This window comes from Pan troglodytes, chromosome 9, assembly GCF_028858775.2.
Source record: "Pan troglodytes isolate AG18354 chromosome 9, NHGRI_mPanTro3-v2.0_pri, whole genome shotgun sequence".
Taxonomy (NCBI): Eukaryota; Metazoa; Chordata; class Mammalia; order Primates; family Hominidae; genus Pan; species Pan troglodytes.
Window position 1 is genome coordinate 106,639,723 of NC_072407.2, and position 20,594 is coordinate 106,660,316.

The window sequence follows — 20,594 nt, forward strand, 5'->3', positions numbered from 1 at the left end:
TGATGTTCCACAGAGAAGTTATGAGGAGCTGAGGAGAGTACTAGACAATTTAAAGTCAGGTGTGAAAGCTTCTTCTTCAGTGACAGGTAGATAAATCTAGGGACAAAGCTGTAGACTTAACAGACAGAGAGATCAACTTCAAAGACAATTAAATGCTCATCAAGGCTCTTCTCTCATGTTAAGGTAAGGGCTCCAGTAGGAAAATCCTAGAATGCTGGCGCATTAGATGGAGAGGCCTGGGTGTATGCCATGAATCTTTCTGACTTCTCAAAGCCCTACTGAGTCTATAAAAATGACACTCCCATTAAGAGCTAGAATGCTCTAATACTCACTTCTTGTGTTGGTTAATAATTCAGAGGCTCTTTCCTGTAAGTCATTATGTGTGCCCCTCAGGGTCTACTCCCACGTCCCATCATGCCCACTGCTGCTATAACTGTGTTACGTTGTAGCATAACTTAGCTGGTTTTATAGTCAAAAGGAGCCACGTAAAATAGACATCATACACCAGCAAGTCCAGGGGGAGCATAAATGGGGTTGGATTCTGAGGGTGCTTAATCAAGGGGAAAGAGTATAAAATAGGATAGGTAAGAGTTTATTGACTTGTAAATACTCTCCTATGATGTAGAATTTAACATCCAGGCAATGATCCCAGGATATGGGGCAAACTTACTACTAGAATGTCAACTAAAGGCACGTAAAAAGCAATGGACTATGCTGAATGAAGTCAAAGGGCTAAAAACTGGAGAAGTAGAAAAGGGAAAGGAATAAAAATGCTCTTGGAAGTGGGCGGGCAGGAAGTAGATACAGCATATATAGTCAGCAGGTCTAGCCAATGGGTATGCTTCATGGAAAGGCCCAGAGGATGTATTATTTATAAGGACTATGAGGAATAACCTGGTGAGACAGGCACCAGCAACACTAAAACTTGTAGTATTGCCTTTACTTTGTGAACTATGGCTGTTAGTTGGATAAACTAAAATGTGGCTTTCTGATAGCAGTGGGGTTAATAGGACCCACCTACACTTCAAAAAAAAAAAAAATAGACAATAGGTGGTAGAGTTAACCACTAAATTTAATAGGTTACAATTATCTTATTATCCAGCAAGTTATAGTTGAAGTCAAGAGATCTGACCCACAGAGGATTATGAATTGGTAGATATTTATATAGTTATGGCACATGGCATCCCTATAGCAAAACAGATAGGTGGGCAACAAGGATATTACTCAGCTTGTACCAGCAGAAGAAATCAAGGATGGATGACCAGGAGGCTGAGGGTAGTTACCTCAATAAAAAAAACATACCTTCATCAATTCTCTAACCTGAGTCTGTTTCCTGTTCTCAAATCATTTGACCAAAAATAAAATTAGATCCTCCCAAGAGAAAGGAAGCTGCAACAACACAGCGAGTCTATTCCTCAATGACTCTCTCATTCCTTCGCCGAAGGGATCCATAGCCAGTTATTCGAGTTAAACAATAAACTTGGAAAAAGGCATTATTCAAATACTTGTAGGACTACTGGACACAGGTCTTAATTGACATTGATGCCTGGAGATCCAAAGCATAATAATCATAGTACCATAGATGAGAGCTGGGTCATATGGGGCCACTAAGGTGTTCAATACATGTATGGGTGGATAAATATTTGTAAAAGTACCTGGCCTACATTAAAAATAAGAATCAACAAAGGCTAGTTAAATCTGTTAGCTGAATGCCACCAAGAAGCATAGATGAGCAAGATATCAGAGCAATATTTGTTTTAGGAATATAGGATTGGCTTGACTTTTGCAATTATTTGCGTTCATAATTACTTTTTAACCTAGGCTAACATTAAAATTAGTTATTATTCCCAAGGGCATAATGAATGCCAGTAAACAATGTCAAGGACAATTTTCTCAGAGCAGAAAATAAAGTAATACTGCAGTTGATTATTCATATGCAGATACTAGAGAGTTAGCTACCAGACAATGGTGATCAATAACAAAAAGAAATGTTGAGTTATTTCGTTCTGTGCAGATGACAGCTGCCCATAAGCTGTTGCCAAATCAGCACTCATAGAACATGGATACAGCCCCAGTGTAATTTCTAAGCCCAGAGATTGGAAAAGTGACCACCTGCCCCTCTGCAATGCAGTGGAATTTTTCAGGACAGGTAAATTTGTCGAAATCTATATACTGCCACAATATTTAGATTGATTTATAAATTTCTCAAATAGTCATATGTTAGAAATGAAGAATTTTAATATTCTTCTTATGTGACCCTGTCATGATATAATCCAGTACAGTTGGTCTAGAGATGCTCTGGAATTATAAACAAAAGTCCAGAATCAGGTAGCATCCAAAGCCTTCAGGCATTTTTAATTTTACTGCACAATCCTACTCTAACTGCTGTTGCCAGAAAGGGTCCCCATAGGGTGTGATTTAGCATAATACTGATAGCCACAATGCTCTAAAGGCTGAACACAGAGGGAAAATCCAGGAAGTAGCCTGGTTCAAGTAGGTCTCAATAATTGAGCCAGATTTTGTGTAAAGTTGGACATTATAAATGGTTCTTTGGGACATTTTCCCTTTTACTTCTGAAATGTTTTTCTTTTGTTCCTGAAAGTCAGATCAGATGCTCATTTAAAGAGCTTTGCTATACATACGTGATCTTTTGAGGTTTCAGGGAAAGTGAATTCATTCTTTTAATATGCTTCTGTGGGCAGATTTTGGAGAGCAATGAAAATAATTTCATTCTCAAAGTATGCTGAAAATTTTATACAATAATGTATTTTGATCTGGGGAAGAAAAGTTCAATTAAAATTATAAAAATAATACAATTGGAGCACTGAAAAATAGTTTCTTGTCAATGAATATTTAAAGACCATAATATTTCTTGAAATATTTTTATTTATAAATTAACCCAAAGGGATATTTTAGTGATAATAATATTAGACTTGCTCAAAAATTAATTTAAATATCAAAGTATATTTTATTAAAGTACTTGTAAAATAATCATTATACCTATGAGTAAGCAATTAGACAATTTTAATCTCAAACTGAAAACCTCAAAATTTACCTCTGCTAGTTTGTATTACCTTCTAGCATTCTCTAAGCAGTACTGATCTTGCTTTGAGATATGGTAACTATCCTCTCCCCACAATTTCATTGAACAAAATCCTAAGACTGTTCTGATTCACTAAGAAATCAATTCCCTCTCTCTCTCTTCTACTTGAAACTGTAGTCAAATCACTGTGTTAAAATTCTAGATTGACACCCTGGGAGGCCGAGGTGGGTGGATCACTTGAGCTCAGGAGTTCAAGACCAACCCAGCCAACATGGTGAAACCTTGTCTCTACTAAAAATAAAGATATTAGCCAGGTATGGTCACGCACGCCTGTAATCCCAGCTACTCGGGAGGCTGAGGCAGGAGAATCACTGGAACCCAGGAGGCAGAGGTTGCAGTGAGCCAAGATTGTGCCACTGCACTCCAGCCTGGGTGACAGAGTGAGACTTCGTCTCACAAAAAAACGAAATTCCAGATTCACTTTGTTAATCAAAGTTTATTGGGGGCCATTGTTTTGGACTAGCCTCCTACATGAGGCTCCAGTAGACCAGGAGGGAGTCATTTGTGCTAAGGGCCACATGGGTCAAACTAAACTTTCAAAAGAGCCAGTTTTTGGGGAAAAAAAAAAAGCAAAAACATAAAAACAAACAAGAAATTCTAGTCAAACTGGGAAATTGGGGAAGCTTAATAAGGAAGACTTCTCTCTTTTTTTTTTTTTTTTTTTGAGACAGAGTTTGGCTCTTGTTGCCCAGGCTGGCGTGCAGTGGCACCATCTCGGCTCACTGCAACCTCCACCTCCTGGGTTCAAGCGATGCTCCTACCTCAGCCTCCCAATTAGCTGGGATTACAGGTGCATGCCACCACACCTGGCTAATTTTTTGTATTTTTAGTAAAGACAGGGTTTCACCATGTTAGTCAGGCTGGTCTCAAACTCCCAACCTCAGGTGATCCACCTGTCTTGGCCTCCCAAAGTGCTGGGATTACAGGCATAAGCCATCACGCCCAGCCTAAGACTTCTCTGTTTTAGCCCTATAAAATAGTTTTGAAATGACCAATCTTTTTTATTTTTGTTTGTTTTCTATGTTTTCTTTCTTTGGTTCTTTCCCGCACATAAAGCCCACCTCTTTTGCTTAACTCATCAGAACATTCATTCTGCTTTATACAATGAAATTTTGCCCAATTCTAGAATTGCAATAAAATCCTACTTGACATTTAATCTAAATTTGTTGTAATTTTCTCTTTTAACAATTCCTAGGGAAACTGAGATTATGAGAGCTAGAGACTATTTTAGAGGTGATCTAATCTAATAATTTCCAATTGTTTTATTTCTCAAAGTTTGTCTTTTTTTTTTTTTTTGAGACAGGGTCCCGCTCTGTCACCCAGCATCGAGTGCAGTGGTGCAATATTGACTCACTGCAGCCTCGAGCCCCAGAGCACAAGCAATTCTCCCACCTCAGCCTCCCTAGTAGCTGAGACCGCTTGTGTGTGTCACCACGTGTGGATAATTTTTGTTTTTATTTTTTGTAGAGACAAAGTCTCACTATGTTCCCCAGGATGGTGTTGAACTCCTGAGCTCAACTGATCCTCCTGCCTTGGCCTCCCAAAGTGCTAGGATTACAGGTGTGAGTCACTGTGACTGGTCTCAAGGTTTGTCTTTAAGAAATAAAAAATATAATCTTTGCAAGCATTGAGGAACTACATGATCTTGTCTTCAAAACCTCCTATGACTCATCCTCAAATAGATTTTCTAGGAAGCCCTCAAATAGATTTTCTAGGAAGCCACCCAGACAGCTAGAATTCATGACATTTTATGTTAAAATATATAAAAACAAGTTCACAAATGTTGGATTCATTGGCTTTTCAGAATTCACTGAACTGCCAGGTATTATGCCTTTTTTTAAAAAAAGAACCAGAACTTGTGAGTACTTTAGTAGACTTCATTTATTTTCAAATGGTTCCTTCAGTTGGACACCAATGTGAGTAAACCACCCCTTTTCTCCCCAGTGAACCACTGCTGCTAAGACTCTCACTGTTGAAGTTTTGCGCTTGTTTACTATTTAACCCACACCATGCAGTTCTCTTCCTCATTATAATGTGATTATTTCACAGTGGTGTCATGTTTCCATAGTGATGCAAGGTTGAGTCTGCACAGCGGTGTCATAAATAGAAGATTCTACCGTCTTTAACATCAAGTTAAATATAAGTATAAATGGAGATTGCCACAATTCTGAAAGTGAGTAAGGCACCTGATTCAGTCTTTAATGCAATCCTTATCACTCAATATGTTCTTACGTATTAATGAATATGTGACCAGTAGAGAGAAGCATGGGATAAATGTCATGGTACCTGCAATTTGTTTTTTTTAATTCAAATGTACTTTCATTATTGAAAAATTTTTATATTCACTTACCACATTTATAAAACGTTTCACATATATTGCCCATCTTCTTTAGAAAAGATTTCATTAAATATCTAAACTAAATCAGATCTTCCTATCATATGCTAATATCTTATCCTATAATTTTTCTTCTTAGCAATTATCATATTTTATAATTACATAATGGTGTGATTGCTTGATGAATGCCTGTCTTCTATATTAGACTCTAAATTGCAGTATAGCAATTATTAGTTTTCGTGAGCATCGTGGCTATCCTTAGCACCTACAGTGCTTGGCACACAGAAAATAATAGGCGTTTGTAGAATAACTATATTTAAAAATAAATTATTTTCTTATATGAGCTCCTGCTAATTGATAACAAAACTCTTACCCAAAAAGTCACAGCAAGCCTTCAGAGTTCTCAGCACAACCTTCCAGAGTCACTGCCAATTAAAATGGTCAGACATATTAAAACTTATTTGTCGTTCTTGACCTTTCTACTTATCTAGAACACCATTTCTTAAAATTCCTTCCGGATAATAGTCACCTTCAGGGCTTATTAGAAAAAACATATTCCCAGGATCCTCCCCTAGAGATTCTGATTCAGTGAGCTTGAGAATAGACCCAGGGATTTTTTAACAAGCATCCCAGGTAATTGGTATTATCAGTGGAACTGGAAAACACTGATATAGACATGCTTTACAAATTTGTCTAAACATAAGATTTATCTGATAATTCAATTAAAAGAAAAAAATACCTAGCCATACCCCAGGACTTCTAAATTAGAATGTATAGAGAAATTGGGAATCTGGATGTTTAACAAACACCATGTGATTCTGTTGATTAAATGTGAAAGACTTAACTATCTATTACTTAACTGTATGTAACTTCTGTTTTGTGAGCTTAGATGTAGCTTTTTTTAAAAGAGTACATCTTTGAATGTACTCTTTTTTAAAATCTTTTTTTAAAATCTTTGAAATAAGGAAAAATATGTTTTGCATGAATATGATAAGTTGAATACATGCATTATCTCAATCTTTATCCTTAAGCCCAATTAAAATATTATAAAATTGATTTTAAAACTCACAAGGGTAAGAAGAACAGGGGAAAACATGCCAGCTGAATCCAGAAATCACAACTTAAAAAGTACGCGAATAGCAAGAATGATTTGGGTTTCAGCATTCACACCCTTGCTAAGGGCTTGCAGGAGAAAACCACAAGAATCAAGCTAACTGGGTCCACAGATTCCCGGTGAGTCTCATCAATTGGAGGCTCAAGTACAGATCTTCCATGTACTGTATTTGGGATAGAAGTGTGGAACCGTAAACAAACAAACAACAAACCATCACCACCAATACCACCACCACCACCACCACCACCACCACCAACAACAACAACAACAACAACAACAAACCAGGAGGAAGAGTTGCAAATACATCTATGAAATAGCTGTACCTTCAAAACTTCTGGCTCACTACCCCTTCCCATTCTAACAGAAGGCGGCAGACTTACCGCCAGGAGAGTTTGAGTAAATCAAGTACAGTGGAATGCAATAGAGAAAACAAAACGAGTAGACTAAACAGAAATTTACAGGCAAGAATGAAAGAAAAAAAGCAGAAATGATTAAGGTCAGTCATCTCATCAATGAGCCACTGCACTAGCTCTGAAATCCCAACTTTCAGATTTCTTGTACAACCAAAATCACTAAATGTCTTTGATGCTTAGTCTACTATTTTCTTTCTTTTTTGAACTCCCAGAAACACTCTCCACCAGGCTTATAGTACCCTATGCAGGTAAGTAAATGACTGTTATCTTTATAAATCAGATTGATAGAAGGGACAGAGATAATGTCAAGTGGATATTTTCTTTAAAAAGAAAAATGAACAAATAAGAACACCTGTAACCTATACCCTTTGATTACCAGATAGTCAACACACTAGTGAAAGAATCTGTCAGCCACACACACGAGAAGAAATAGACTACCTGAATGGGCCTATGTTTATTAAAGAAATTGAATCAACAATTAATAACCTTCCAAGATACCACCCCATATATATTCACGGGTGAATTCTACCAAACACTGAAGGAAGAAACAATACCAATTCTCTGCAAACTTTTTGAGAAGATAGAAGCATAAGGAATCCTTCCTACTTTCATTCTATGAGGACAGCATCTCCCTAAAACCAAAATTAGACAATGACATTATAAGACAAGGAAACTAACTACAGATCAATGTCGCTCGTAATCATAGATGGAAAAATCCTCAACAAAATTTTAGTAAATTGAATTTTTAAAAGTACAAAAAGGATAATATACATGATCAAGAGGAATTTACCCCAAGTGTGCAAGGCTGATTCAACAGTCAAAAATCAATTAATGTTATCCATTACAATAAGATAAAGAATTAAAATCACATGATCATATTAATATATGCTGAAAAAGCATTTGATGAAATTCAATACTCACTCATGATAAAAAAAAAACCTCAGTAAACTTAGAGGGAAAGTTCCTCAAATTGGTAAGAATAGCTGCAAAAAATCTATAGCTAACATACTTAATAGTGCAAAGCTAGATTTTCCACAAGATGAGGAACAAGGCAGGATATCTCCTGTCATGACTACTTTTCAAAATCATACTGGAAGTTGTAGCTAATGCAATAAGACAAAAAATAAAATAAAATAAAATGTTTGTGGAGGGAGGGAGCAGTGCAGGGCACAGTAGCTCATGCCTGTAATCCTAGCACTTTGGGAGGCCAAGGGAGGCAGATTGCTTCAGCCCAGGAGTTTGAGACTAGCCTGGGCAGCATGATGAAATCCCATCTCTACGAAATAATACAAAAACTATCCAGGCATGGTGGTGTATGCCTCCAGTTCCAGCTACTTGGGAAGCTGAGGCAGGAGGATCACTTGAGCCTGGGAGATCAAGGTTGCAGTGAGCTGCAATCGCATCACTATACTCTCACCTGAGTGAATGAGCAAGACCCTGTCTCAAAAAAAGAAAAAAAAAAAGCTATACTGATTGGTAAGGAAGAAATAAAACTGTTTTTGTTCACAGATGGTATGATTGTTTATGTAGAACATCTCGAGATTCTTGAAAGTCAATTCGTGAAAGCCTCAACAAGAATAAAGAAACACCTTCTAAAACTAATAAGAAATGATAGCAAGGTTGTAGGATATAAGGTACAAGATCAATACACAAAAGCCAATTAACATTCCTTTATGCCAGCAACGAACAAGTAGAATTTGAAATTAAGAACACAATGCCATTTCCATTGGCACCCACAAAAGGAAATACTTATGCATAAATCCAACAAAGTATGTGTAATATCTATATCAGAAAAACTGTGTTGAGGTATAGAAAACAGTATAACAAAACAAATGGGGAGATATTCCATATTCATGAATAGCACCCACAAAAGAAAATACTTATGCTTAAATCTGACAAAATATGTATGATATCTATATCAGAAAACCTGTGTTGAGGTATAGAAAACAGTATAACAAAACAAATGGAGAGATACTCCATATTCATGAATAGCAAGATAATATTATCAAGATGTCAGTTCTTGATTTGATTTATTGATTGAATGCACTCCCAATTAAAATCTTAGATAGTTGTTTTGTTGATATCAACAAACTTATTCTAACATTTCTATAAAAAAGCAAAAGACCCACAATAGCCAGCACAGTATTGAAGGAGAAGAACAAAGTTGGAAGCCTGATACTACCCAACTTCAGGACTTACTATAAAGCTATATTAATCAAGACTGTGTGGTACTGATGAAGGGACAGACAAATAGATCAATGGAACATAACAGAGAGCCCATAAATAGACCCACATAAGCATAGTCAACTGATCTTCGACAAAAGAGCAAAGTCAATACAAAGGAGAAACCATAGTCTTTTCAACAAATGGCACTAGAACAACTGGACATTCACATGCAAAAATGCAAAAATGCAAAAAAAAAAATTTTTGCATTCACATGCAAAAAATGAATCTGGACATAGACCTTACAAAAACTAACTTAAAATGGACACAAACCTAAAGGTAAAACACAAAGCTATAAAACCACCAGAAGATAACAGAGAGGAAATCTAGATTACCTTGGGTTTGGCTATAATTTCTTTAGATATAACACCAAAGGCATGACAAATAAAAGAATGTATTGATAAACTAGACTACAACTAAAATTTTCTAGTCCATGAAAGACACTGTCAAGAGAATAAAAAGACAAGACTGGGACAGAATAGTTGCAAAAGACGCACCTGATAATACTTTTATCCCAAATACACAAATAACTCTTAAAACTCTACAATAAAAAATATAATTAAAAAATAGACCAAAGATATTAACAGAAACTTCACCAAAGAAGATATACAAATGGCAAATAAGCATATGAAAAGATACTCCAGGAGTCCTGGCATGTGGCTTATACCTACAATCACAGCATTTTGGGAAGCTGGGGCAGGTGGACTACTGAAGGCTACGAGTTCAAGACTGGACTGGGCACAAAGGAAGACCCTGTCTCTAGAAAAAAAAAAAAATAGCCAGACGTCAGATGGCATGTGCTTGTAGTCCCAGCTACTTGAGAGGTTGAGGTAGGAGGATGGCTTGAAACCAGGGGTTAGATGTTTCAGTGAGCTATCACTGCACTCCAGCCTGGGTGACAGGGTGAGACCCTGTATCCAAAAAAAATAATAATAATAAAAGAAAGAAAAGAAGAGAGAAAGAAAAGAAAAGATACTCCACACCCACATCATATGCCATCAGGGAAATGCAAATTAAAATGTTAGGGAGATACCATTACTTACCTGTTAAAGTGGCCAAAATTTGGAACACTGAGAATACCAAATACAGATCATTTCTTACTTACAATGGTTTGACTTAAGATATTTTTTTACTTTATTATGGTGTGAAAGTGATATACATTCAGTACACTCCTCAATTTCTGATGGGGTCATGTCTGGACAAATCCATGGTGAGTTGAATATACTCTCAGTCAAAAACACACATTCGACTTATATTTTCAACTTATCACAGGTTTATCCAGACATAACCCTATCATAAGTCAAGGAGCATCTCTACAGATGAGGATGCAGAGAAACAGGAACTCTTCATTCATTGCTGGTGGGAATGCCTCTTTGGGAGACAGTTTGGCAGTCTCTTACAAATCTAGACATATCGTTACCATATGAACCAGTACTTGTGCTCCTTGATATTTACCAGAAGAAAATGAAAACATACATCTATTGAAAAACCTGCACATGGATTTGTATGGCAGCTTTATCCATAATTTCCTGAGACTGGAATAAATCAAGACATTAAGTAGGTGAATAAACTGTGTTACATCTAGACAATGGAATATTATTCAGTGCGAAAAAGGAATGAGCTATCAATCCATAAAAAGACATGGAGAAAACTTAAATGAATATTACTAAGTGAAAAAAGCTAGGCTTAAAAGGTTACATATTCTATGATTCCAGCTATATAACATGCTAGAAAATGCCAAACTTTGGAGACAGTAAAATGATTAGTGTTTTCCAGGGATTAGGAAGAAGGAAGGGATGAATAATCAAAGCACAGAGGATTTTTTTAGGGTGGTGAAAATTCTCTGTACAATGCTATAATGATGGATGCACATTATTATACATTTGTCAAAACACATGGAATGTACAACTAATATCGAGAATCTACAAAGAACTCAAACAAATAGGTAAGAAGAAAACAAACAATCCCATCAAAATGCATATGGAAAAGTACTCAACATCAGTATCAGGAAATGCAAATTCAAAACCACAATGCGATACCACCTCACCCCTTCAAGAATGGCCATAATCAAAACATCAAAAATAATCAATGTTGTCATGGATGCGGTGAGAAAGGATCACTTTTACACAGTTGGTGGAAATGTAAACTAGTACAACCACTATAGAAAAGAGTGTGGAGATTCCTTAAAGAACTAAAAGTAGATCTACCATTGATCCAGCAATCCCACGACTAGGTATCTACCCAGAAAAAAAAAAGGTCATTTTACAAAAAAAGATACTTACACATGCACGTTTATAGCGGCACGATTTGCAATTGCAAAAATAGGGAGCCAGTCCAAATGTCCATCAATCAGAGTAGATAAAGAAAATGTTGTGTGTGTGTGTGTGTGTGTGTGTGTATGTATGTACTGTGGAATACTACTGAACCATAAAAAGGAACAAAATAATGGCACTCACAGCAACGTGGTTGGAATTGTAGGCTATTATTCTAAATGAAGTAACTCAGGAATGGAAAACCAAACATCACAAGTTCTCACTCATATGTGAGAGCTAAGCTATGAGGAAGCAAAGGCATAAGAATGACACATTGGACTTTGGGGACTCAGGTTAAAGGGTGGGGCATGGCCAGGAATAAAAGACTATATATTGGGTACGGTGTACACCATTTGGGTGATGGGTGCACCAAAATCTCAGAAATCACAACTAAGGTACTTATTCATGTAACCAAACACTACCTGTTCCCCAAAAACCTATTGAAATAAAAAAATAAAAAAATTTAATAAAAACACAAGGTAGAACATGACATGCAGATTAGTAATGACATAAGAGATATGGCTTTCATGTTGTGTGGAAATTAGACACAGCTTTGTGAGAGAAAAAAATAGAGTGATCTGCTTTTCTTTCTTAGCACCTTAAAACTTATGTCTCCAAAGGCTCAAAGAAGCAACTTTCTCTTCCTTATAAGAAAGTAAAGGGATGTTATTCTAGATGAGTTCTCTGAGAATTGTTCTCCTTTCCTTAGACAAAAAAGAACTTTCAAATATGGCTAGAACACACAAAGCGTGGCTCCATTAGTTCAGTACCTCTCAGGTTGGCATATGCATATCTAAAAACTAAGACTCCTGGGTGGAAATAAATGGCCTATGTTCTTCTCATGGTAGAGCACATACCTACAACCGTGTAATATATTTTACATGACACAGGAATCCTCGTAAGGATGTGAAAAGTAAAACAGTTTAACTTGGGTATGAAATTGATTCGAACAATACAGGTTTGAATTGTACAGGTCCACTTAGACATGGAAATTTTTTCAAGAAATATATTAGAAAACTTTTTAGAGATTTGCAAGAATTTGAAAGACTCCCAGATGAACTGCATAGCCTAGAAATATCAAAAAAAAAAAAAAAGAGAAAAGCTATGTCAAAAACGAAAAAAATCATACGTAGATACTAGTCCATTTCATCAATTCCCACAAGATGTACACAAATCTATTGCAAAAAATAAAATTTATCAAAACTTACGCTCACACTTACAGACCATATGTAGCACAGCTATATGCATTTGAGAGAAATGTAAGCAAACATAAAAATGCGATATTAAATCTTAACTGCATAAATTGTGTGTAGTACAATATGTACTACTGTAATATCTTTACAGTCATCTCCTCTTGTTATTAATAATGTTGAGCTCTAGTGTTGCAAGTATCTGCTTAAAATGCTGGGAGAGGTGAATCATCTTTCAATGAGCAGTTGATCTATCCAGTAAATTGTGTATTGCAGTAAAAAGCGATGTTTTGCAGTTCTCATGTATTTTTCATCTTGTTTAGTGCAATGCCTTAAACCTTTCATAACAGGGACCCGCACAAAGTGCCACTAGTCCCACTAGATCTGCTGGAGGTGCCCCTAAGAAGTGGAGAAAAGTCATGGAATTTTAAGCAAAAGTTGAATTGCTTGACATGTACTGTAGATAGAGATCTGCAGCTGCCTTTGCTCGTCATTTCAGACAGAAGATTTATCTTGTAAACACATGAGGTAAACTTACGGCATAAGCAAAACATACAGTACTGTAAATGTATTTTTTCTTTCTTATGATTTTCTTAACAATATTTTGTTTTTTCTAGTTTACTTGATTGTTAGAATACAGTATATTATACATTAACATACAAATTACATGTTAATCAACTCTATATTATCGGCAAGGCTTCTTCTTGTCAACAGTAGGCTATTAGTAATTAAGTTAGGGGGGAGTCAAAGGTTATATGCTGTTTTTCTGTTGTGTAGTGAGTTAGTGCTTCTAGCAACCCCATGTTGTTCACGGGTCAACTGTATTTTATAGTAGGTTTGATGAAAAGTGGATATACTGGACAAAGGGGATGTGATCTAATAATAATAAACTGGGGGAAGCTTAGAAAGACTTGTTAATTCAGGTACTTCTCTGTGACCCTTCATCTTCAGAGAGAACGAGGTTTCTTTCCTTGAGGTACAGGGAGGGCAACTCTCACATGAGAATCTTATGACCTGCTTGAGAGAAGAAGGGTGAGGGTTGGGGGTAAGTTCAGAGTAACAAGTCTGCGTCTACTCTTTTCAATATGCCAAGGTGCGATATTTGAGATAGTGTTCCCTGAATCTCATTATACGTTGTTTTGCATATCATTAGTTCATTCCTTTTTCTTTCTGAGCAGTAGTTCATTATGCTGAAATTTGTTTACACATTCATCTATTGATGGAAATTTGGGTTGTTTCCAAGTATTGTGGATTACATATAATGTCACTATGAACAACCTTGTCTGTGGACAGGTTTTCACTTATCTTGTGTAAATACCTATGAATGAAATAGATTGCTTCACATCTTTCACAACACTTGGTGGGGTCAGTTTTTTAAAATTGTACACATTCTACTAGATGTGTAGAGATATCTCATTCTAAATTTAGATTCCGTTTCCCTAATGGTTAATAATTTCAGCATATTTGTATGTGCTTATTTGGCATCCATATTGTTTTTAAAGAGTCATTTCAAAATTTTGCCCTTAATTTAATACATTTTTTGTTTGTTTCTTATTTTGAAAGTCTTTATATAGTCAAAATACAAATCATTTACTAACTATGTGAATTGCAAATATTTCCTTCTGGTCTGTGGCTTTCCTTTTCATTCTCTTAGCAGTATCTTTTGATCAACAAACATGCTTAATTTTGATGGCACATAATTTATTAATCTTTTTCTCATATATATTTGTGGCTTTAGTGGTTTTATATAGGAAATCTTTGCCTAACTCAAGATAACTGTTATCTTCTAGGAATTTTAATAGTTTTAAGTTTTTTGTACATGATGCAAGGTATAAAGTTCTTTTATTTTTTCGCATGTGAATATACAATTGATCCAACATCGTTTTCGTAAAAGACTATTCTATCTTCACTGAATTGTCTTTGTACTTTTGTTGAAAATCAATTTCTGGATTTTTCAATGTGTTCCATTTATCCATTTGTCTATCTTGATGCCAATATCATACTTTCTTGATTAATGCAGCTTTTATAGTATGCATTGAAGTCAGCTTGTGTAAGTCATTCAGCTATGTTCTTTTTCAAAGTTATTTGAGCTATTCTAAGTTCTTTGAATTTCCATATGAATATTAGAATTAGATTGTCAGCCTCTATGAAACAAACTACTGGGATTTGACTGAAATTGGATTGAATATGGATCAATTTGTGAATTGCTATTTTAACGATATTGAGTCTTCTCATCTTCAAATACAGACTTTCTCTCTATTTATTTATATTTCATTTAATTTCTCTCATTAATGCTTTATATTGTTTACATTTTTCATTATATTTATCAGTTTTTTATGTATATTATTACAAATACTATTTTTATTTCACATTGTTTATTGTTAGTAAATAGAAATACAATTTATTTATTGTATATAAAGTTTGCGCCTTGCAAACTTGCAAAGCTCACTTATTATTTCTAATAGTTTTTTTGTAGATGTCAGTTGATTTTCTACATAGATGATCATGTCTGGAAATAAAATGTTTGATTGTTTCCCAGCTGGGTGCAGTGACTCAAGCCTGTAATCCCAGCACTTTGGGAGCCCAAGGTGGGCAGATCATTGGAGGTCGAGAGTTCAAGACCAGCCTGTTCAACATGGTGAAACCCCGTCTCTACTAAAAATACAAAAATTTGCAGCGCATGATAGTACATGCCTGTAATCCCAGCTACTCAGGAGGCTGAGGCAGGAGAATTGCTTGAACTCGGGGGCGGGGGTTGCAGTGAGCCCAGATTGCACCACTGCACTCCGGCCTGGGTGACAGAGTTAGACTCTGTCTCAAAAAAACAACAAAACCACAATGAGGAGAAAGGCAATCATTAAAAAGTCAGGAAACAACAGATGCTGGAGAGGATGTGGATAAATAGGAACACTTTTACACTGTTGGTGGGAGTGTAAATTAGTTCAACCATTGTGGAAGACAGTGTGGCAATTCCTCAAGGATCTAGAACCAGAAATATCATTTGACCCAGCAATCCTATTACTGGGTATGTACCCAAAGGATTATAAATCATTCTATTATAAAGACACATGCACACATATGTTTATTGCAGGACTATTCACAATAGCAAAGACTTGCAACCAACCCAAATGCCCATCAATAATAGACTGTATCAAAAAAATGTGAGACATACACCATGGAATACTATGCAGCCATAAAAAAGGGTGAGTTCATGTCCTCTGCAGGGACATGGATGAAGCTGGAAGCCATCATTCTCAGCAAACTATCACAGGAACAGAAAACCAAACACTGCATGTTCTCACTCATAAGTGAGAGTTGAACAATGAGAACACATGGACACAGGGAAGGGAACATCACACACCAGGGTCCGTCAGTGGGTAGGGGGCTAGGGGAGGGATAGCATTAGGAGAAATACCTAATGTAGATGATGGTTGATGGGTGCTGCAAACCACCATAGCACGGTATGCCTGCATAACAAACCTTCACGTTCTGCACATCTATCCCAGAACTTAAATTATAATAATAATAAATTACTTGTTTTCCAATTTGAATGTATTTTATTTATTTTTCTTGCCTTAGTGCACTAACTAGATCCTCCTGTACAATGTTGAAAAAAGCAAATGAAGTTTTCTTGTTCCTTACCTTAGGAGAAAAGCATTTAACCCATAACACAAATATGATATTGTATGTAGGTTTTTATAAGTTCCTGTCTTTTTCTCATGTGCTGAGAGTTTTTATCAGAAATAGATGTTAAATCCGATTGTCTTAGTTTTTTTCTGCATCTATTTAGATTACTGTATATTTTTTCTTTTTAATCTGTTAACATGGTAAATTATATTGATAAATTTCAAATGTTAAACCACTTTTGCATTTTCTGGGATAATACATATTTGGTAATGATGCGTTATGCTTTTTCCATATTGTTGGATTCTGTTTTTTTTTTTTTACATTTAGTTAAGAATTATTATGTCTTATGTTCATGCAAAATATTGGTCCCTGATTTTATTTTATTTTATTTATTTTTGAGACGAATTTCACTCTTGTTGCCCAGGCTGGAGTGCAATAGTGCGATCTCAGCTCACTTCAATCTCCGCCTCCTGGGTTCAAGTGATTCTTCTGCCTCAGCCTCCGGAGTAGCGGGGATTAAAAGCGCGTGCCACCATACCTGGCTAATTTTTGTATTTTTAGTAGAAATGGGATTTCACCATGCTGGCCAAGATATTCTTGATCTCCTGACCTTGTGATCCACCTGCCTCGGCCTCCCAAAGTGCTGGGATTATAGGCGTGAGCCACCGTGTCCAGCCAGTTTTCTTTTCTTAAAATGCTTTTTTTGTTTGTTTGTTTTAGTGTCAGAGTAATGCTAGCATCATTAACTGATTAGGAAAGTATTCCATACTTTTCAATTTTTGGAAGAGTTTGTATAGAATTAGCATAACTTTTTCTATCAATTATTGAGAGTGGGATATTGAAACCTTAAACTATTTTTTGAATATGTGTCTCCTTGCAGCTTTGTCTATTTTCGTTTCATGTATTTTGAAGCTCTTTTACTACTTGCATAAATACTTCACAGTGCTATATCCTCTTGATGAACTGACCCTTCTGGATGGTGAAGAAAAATAAAATATTCTTGGCCTAACCTGAGCTCCAAGAATTGTTCCCCTTAGTCCTTCCAGAGGTTCATTCTTCAGTTTCGAGTAGATTTCACCCACACGTGTGCAGATCAGTTCTCTCCTGAAACACTTGAGAAAGACCTGATAGATATTGCCAGAGTTTTCTCCCCATGCAGCTCTCCCCTCGCTCATGCTCTGTGAACCCTAGCTGCTTTTGTCTGGGAACTCTCAACTGTCTCCTCAACTCTACAAGAATGCCAGACGCTGCCTGTGTTTCTTGTGGCTCACCTAGGTCTAGGAGATTTAACTGATTACTTAATCTTTTATCTAAAACAAACCATACTAATTTGTACAAATACATTTAATTCTGTGTGAAATTATTTTTATATTCTTTATTTAAGAAAATGTGATGTTGTATCTCTGTCTTAAATCATCAAAAATATAATGACAGAAAAATTAAAAGAAAGAATAACAGAGGAAACATATGGATAACACTTGAATTAATTCACCATTCCAGTGTCAGGAAGATAGTTTCTGCAAACATTTAAAAAATCTATGTATTCTGACGAGTTGATGTCTTGTGATGGTTTTACAAGAAGAATCAAATATAAATATCATGTTGTAAAAGATTAATATGCATGCATCTGCTTTAAATAGAACAAGGCTAAAGAACATTTTGTTCTTGTTACTGCTTCTCAATAAGTTTGGTAGTTCAGTTTAACTCAGATAAGCTTTCTAACTGTCTAGCATCTTGTCCAAGCTCATAACAAAGATGTTCAAACGCCTTGGCACCCTCCTATTATTATTCCTTCCTGCTCTCCTCATAACCTTTTATTTTCTCATTTTTCATTTAACCATTCCTGGACCTCACTCTCATCTTGCAATATCTAATAAGCCTTTACTAAGGACTGAACATGTGAAGGCCAGATTTGTGAACTGGACTTTTCTCTCTGTAGATTTTTCAATTAGGTTTTCACAATGCCCTAGTTTCACTGAGTCAGTAAAACTCCCAGATGTTTCCATTCTGTATGTATCTCTCCTTGTATCCCTCATCTCTGTCATAATTTTAGAGACCCTCTTGACATTTAAAAAATTTGGAAACAACAGTTTCTTATTTCTGCCTAAGAAGACTTCAAAATAAGATATTTCTGTAAAGATTTGGTTGGACACATATAGACATGTATTCCAAATTAAATCAGTGGTCTTCTTCAGATTGAGTTCCAAGCTGTAAACTTCAAAGGATAAGTTCTGCTTTACTAACTGTAATGCCAAACCAATTATTTTATAAAAACAATTAAATTGTCATGAACATAAGATTTCATATCCTGAAAGAATAGAAATAAGTTCTATTTTCACAATTAGTTTTCTATGTATAGTCCTCAACCACAATGCCTGTGAACCACCATCCTGGGAAATAAAACTTTTCTTGAGATCTTAAAGCAAATGAAGACAAGTAACCAGCATGGCACAAATGCTTCTCTGCTACTACGTGGATTCTTTTATAGACACTGATTATATATTAAGATATTAATTTTATCCATTTACGCTCATCAAAAAAGAAATATATGGTCCACATACTTAAATTCAACTTCTTTCTTAGAGGCAATGGACTAAGTACAATCACAAGCAATAGACAAACATCATAACTTTAATTTTTGGCTGTAAAAATGGAATAAAAACAGTAATTGTATTCATCATCGCTTGATGAAGTCTTTAAAATGTTACTTTTATTCTAGGAAGAATGTAGGCAACCTCTAAAGGGTTGATGTGGCAAGAAAGACACTGATATTTTTTCTGGGAAAAAGATACCTTGGCTCTGAACAAAAAAGAATCCTGCTGAAAATACAGTTAGGAGCCTAGTTCTCCTATTGTTAGAGCGCTTTTAGGACATTTTATGATATTTTCTACAAGCACAGGACTGTGGCTATTTAGCTTGGTTTCTATTATGCCTTTCTTGGCATCATGTAGGATAACTAGCACATCTTATAGGACACCAGTGAAAGACAAAATAGACAACACAAAAATTGTATGGCATTCCTCAAACTGTTTTATGTGAAAAAGAAAGGCTGTCTTATACTATTCAAATCCCTCGACGAATATGTCAAAATAAGAGTACGAGAGGAAGGGGTTATTTCAAGGATATCCCACATATAGACAACATGGTGCATTGTGACATCGTTATATAAATATTAATAGTGCCAGAATACTAATCCCTTCATCGGGGAGGAAATATTCTAAATTCACTTACCTCTTGCAGCACTTTCCTACATAGTACTGTAGACACAGCCCATTGGCATCCTAGAGATGGCATTCTGAAGAGAAAGCAGGATCTCAACTCCTCTCAAGGTGTTCCTCCCTCCCTTGAAGGTCAGGATGTCTTGTGCTGGCACATCCTTTGGTGGGTCAGTAGATGGCAGTGTGTCTGAATCTAGTATGTATGGTAGGGGAAAGCCTTTTAGCATTTCCCAAGAAAATGAAGGTTTTGAAAGCTGTGAGGCAGCATGGGGCCTAGTGCATGGGCCAGAAGACTTGATCTTTATTTCTGGCTCAACTCCTGAATACATTTACTTGAATAAATGGACACCAGCCACTTAACTTTTGTGTTCTTTGCTTTCTTGAACTTGAAATTAGACAAAATACTCTGCCTCTTCCCATCTCCCTCACAAGGACCCTGTGAGTTTAATCAGACTTCAGATTCATTTCCGTTCTTTGAAGAAAAGACTCCTTATGAATTTGCTATGCTATTTATAATGTCAGTGGCAAAATTGATATGGGTTGTTCTTCTGGGACTTGAAGTAAATAAACACAGAGGCATTTGGCAAGAAGAATCTTCTGTATTTCTGTGCCATAAAATGTTGGTTTATTTTGGTTTTAAGTAGCAGCACTGGATCTCAGGATGCAAAATTATTCTTGTTACTTGGAATTAAAATAACTTCCTCCATTCCATGGAACTTGACAATTATGGAAGGAAGCCAATAGGCCTCTGGCACCTTCCCAATTTAAATTTAAACTGTTCACTGCAAGTACAGATTCAATCAGATACAATCATTTTCACTTTTCCCTGCTATTAAACATAAGAATTTTCACTTCAGCATTTTACTACAAAGCTGGCACTCTGATAAATGTTAAATGAAATTGTAAGTAGGAAATACCATTGAAGGGTTGAAAGATGATTCTTTTTCCCAAAAAGATCCAGCTGTGCATGAATTCACTGGAAGTTAGAATAGTTAGAATCCTCAACCAAAACATACCTTCAGCTGCATGGCACCAAAATGGGTCATGACAAGATCATGT

At 36.0% G+C, this 20,594-nt stretch overlaps 1 long non-coding RNA gene across 3 annotated transcripts in view; it reads right to left on the reverse strand.

Annotated features, from left to right (window-relative positions):
• Positions 1 to 19,870, reverse strand: part of LOC104001310 (uncharacterized) — a 49,579-nt gene extending 29,709 nt beyond the window's left edge. Inside the window, exons 1-2 of one of the 3 annotated variants that reach the window (XR_010147660.1) lie at positions 19,549 to 19,870; positions 5,812 to 5,863 (exon numbers count right to left, since the gene is read on the reverse strand). This is a non-coding gene — a long non-coding RNA (uncharacterized LOC104001310). The remainder of the gene's footprint in view (positions 1 to 5,811; positions 5,864 to 19,548) is intronic. The other 2 variants (XR_010147661.1, XR_001707520.4) reach the window with 2 other exon arrangements.
• Positions 19,871 to 20,594: the final 724 nt, after the last annotated feature.